This window comes from Lynx canadensis, chromosome C1, assembly GCF_007474595.2.
Source record: "Lynx canadensis isolate LIC74 chromosome C1, mLynCan4.pri.v2, whole genome shotgun sequence".
Lineage (NCBI taxonomy): Eukaryota > Metazoa > Chordata > Mammalia > Carnivora > Felidae > Lynx > Lynx canadensis.
Window position 1 is genome coordinate 139,027,538 of NC_044310.1, and position 3,701 is coordinate 139,031,238.

The window sequence follows — 3,701 nt, forward strand, 5'->3', positions numbered from 1 at the left end:
TCTATTAAGGCCCATCTCTTAACAGTGTGGGCTTCAGGAACCTTTCTGAGACACAGTGAATGCTATGGATCCTCCCACCAGACAACTGGAATTTGCATTCAATGTCAAGGCACATGCAAAACCTCTGAGGGTCATCCATGGACTCCTTTGAGGATCATGGGCCCAGGTAAAGAACCACTCCTTTTGTCAGAAAATCTCTTAAAGACAAAGATAGAGGTCTCTGTTTTCCTACTTCCATCTAACTACAGGGTGGGTACGCCGTAGAGCCATGGAAATGTTTGCTCTTACGTGAAAGTGCAGTAGAAACTCGGAGGGTGTGTAAGGAGTCCGTGAAGCAGAAGAGGAGAAAACCTTTTCCAGTAACAATCATGTTATGGAGTAAAGTTTCAAGAAATGATTCCCTTCCCTTCAACAGAGTCTACATAATTATAAGGCACAGCCACAAGGCTGTAGCTGTTGGTCATCCACTTCCCATCTGCATTGCTGCCACAGCCAGTGTGCCCCCAAATGTGTGCCCATGCAGGCGATGTAATTGTTACTGTCCCTTGGGGAGGCATACCGGGGATCAGCGACATGAGCATATACGTCTCTCCCACGGGGATCAGCGACATGAGCATATACGTCTCTCCCACCGGCTACCCAGAAGGCTGAAAAGCTTTATTTCCCACCTGCTGTGCGAGGAGACACCAACCCTCTTTGAAATGCTACTCTAATTTTTATTTATTGCTGAGAGTCAGAAAGCCCACAGAAAGCTCTGGTCTTTAATTTGCCAGAAGAAAAATGTATAATATTAAACCAACCTTCAAATCTCATTGGATATAGAATGTTTCACTCCCCCTAAACTCAGAAAATATGTTGAGAATGAATCCATATCTCTCAGATTTCCCTTCTGAGTGCCTCTTGTCCCCATCTCCCTCCTGCTATCGCCCCAGCACCCCTGCCATGCTGTACACACCCCATCCTGATGGCTTTATTGTCCCTCTGGTGAGCATTTCTCTCAAACAAAAACAAGAGAGGCACTCAGCTCACACAGACACCTTCCATCTTTGCATGAGGAGCCAATTCACTAATGAATGCCTCCCTCAGGCTTCACGGATAATGAAGGTAAACGCAGGATTGGGGACCGAGAAGAGAATTACCGATCCTTTGGGCACACTATCTTAATGAAGTGAGAATGAGCCGGCAACCAGCCCAATCCTTGGAAAGTTATATCCAAGCTGCATTGTTTACATCTTTAATAAAAATATTCTGTGTGGTCTTGTACCAGATCAAGTTGACAGCTGCCCACGGGAGGAGATTTCGTGAGACACAAGGAATGCATTCATTCATTCATGCAATAAACATTTTGAAGTACTTACTATGGACTAGGTATTGAGCAAAGTGTGTGGATGCCGTGAGCTTGTGGTCCAATGGAGACGCGTGTGAGCGTCTGTACTGGAGGGGAATCCAGGGGCTTGGAAGCAGGAAGGAGGAGCATGGCTCGCAGGCAAGGCGACTGCAGCTGGGCCACAGGTTGAAGCTCTACAGGAATTAGGCTGAACGCATCGCGGAGGGGTGGTGTGAAGGACCCTTATACAGGAAGACCTGCAAAAGGGCAGAATGTGTGAAGATCCAGAGGAAGTGGTGTGCTGGAGCCTGCTTATACCTATTGGAAGAGGGAACTCTGTGCCTCTTTTCCCAATTCCACATTCAGTGACATGGCATTGATAACCTGAAATGAGTCGAGGTGGGAGTATCCACATCACAGAAAGTGGCAAACACTACTGACCAGGGCTTCTTGCCCTTAAAGAGCCAGCTGACAAATACCAACACTAAGGGCCCATGATCCTAAATACTTGCCAGAGGTGATGAAGAGCATGGTAATCTAGGGGAAACCGCCTGAGGGTCAGTATGTCCGCCTTACTAATGAGATTGGTTAGTTGTGACAGGTGTGGCTGAGTGGGTCATCAGGAATTAGGTCATGAAATGCCTCAACATCACACAAAAGAGTTTGAGAGTGATGCGGTCCTGCCAAGATATTTGGGTGGACATCTACTATTTATACTTGCTGAGCATCTATTTCTCTTTCTTTTGGTAAAAGCAGCCCATGATCTAATTGGGGGCAACAGGCTAGTTGATAGTGCATAGGGCGTGATGGCCCTTGAGAACCAAAGGAGTGAGCTCTGATCTTCCAAATGCTGGCCCCCTGTAACCTCATGTCTGTCCTAGTATTTATTGGGTGGGAAATTTCAAGTCGAAGGTCTTGCAAGTTCAACCACAGCAGCGATAATCAAAATGTGGTCCTTGCACCAGTCATATCAGAATCGCTCAGAGTGGTTGTGGACACTGATGAACCCTGGGCTCGACCCCAGAAATACTCAGTCAGCATATCTGCAAAGAATCTGCATTTTCAACAAGAAACAAATGATTCTTGTGCACACTAAAGCTGGAGATCTAAACTTTACAGAGGATTTTTTTTTTCTCTTACACACTCCATTTATTTATTCATTTATTTAACAAATATTTATTTGTGTCAGTCGCTATTCTAGGTGCTGGGAGTAAAGTAGTGAATAAGATCAGGCAAGTGCTTGCCTCAAGGAGCTTATATATAGCCTGGGGGAAGGGGCAAGAGAGGCAATGAATTCTTTTTTAAAAAGTAATGTAATTTGGTGGTGCCTGGGTGGCTCAGTCGGTTGAGCGTCCGACTTTGGCTCAGGTCATGATCTCACAGTTCATGAGTTCAAACCCCGTGTCAGGCTCTGTGTTGACAGCTCAGAGCCTGGAGCCTGCTTTGGATTCTGTGTCTCCTCTCTCTCTCTGCCCCTCCTCTGCTTGCACTGTCTCTCTCTCTCAAAAATAAATAAATATTTTTAAAAACTTTAAAAACAATGTAAATTCAGATAATAAGAACTAAGGAGGAAATAAAGTGACAGGAGTTTGGAGTGTAAGTGGCTTATTGGTTCCTTTAGATTGGGTGGTCAAGGAAGGCTCCATGAGGAGGCAACAGTTCAACTGAGATGCACAATCTGTGGTATTTTTCCCTCTGAATTGTTATTCAGGATAAAACACACACACACACACACACACACACACATATGAACTTTAGTTCAGTCAGACAAATCAAATGAAAAATTCCTTAATGTAAGTTTTAATTAAGAAGATACTTCAACTGCACAGTCACATGTTTGTATTAGACACATCAGTCATGGTACCCACCATTATTAATAAGACTATTAGCAATCCCCTAACAACGTCCTATTAGCTGCCTCATCTACACCCCCAAGCAAGAGAATGCCAAGACTGCTGTTTTTTTCAAGTTTATTTATTTATTCTAAAATTTTTTTTTTCAACGTTTATTTATTTTGGGACAGAGAGAGACAGAGCATGAACGGGGGAGGGGCAGAGAGAGAGGGAGACACAGAATCGGAAACAGGCTCCAGGCTCTGAGCCATCAGCCCAGAGCCTGACGCGGGGCTCGAACTCCCGGACCGCGAGATCGTGACCTGGCTGAAGTCGGACGCTTAACCGACTGCGCCACCCAGGCGCCCCTATTTATTCTAAGAGAGAGAGAGAGAAAGTGAGAGAGGAAGAGAGGACCAATGGGGGAGGGGCAGAAAGAGAGAAGGGGACAGAGGATCTGCACTGGCAGCACAGAGCCCTATGTGGGGCTCGAACTTATGAACCATGAGATCATGACCCGAGCTGAAGTTGGACACTTAACC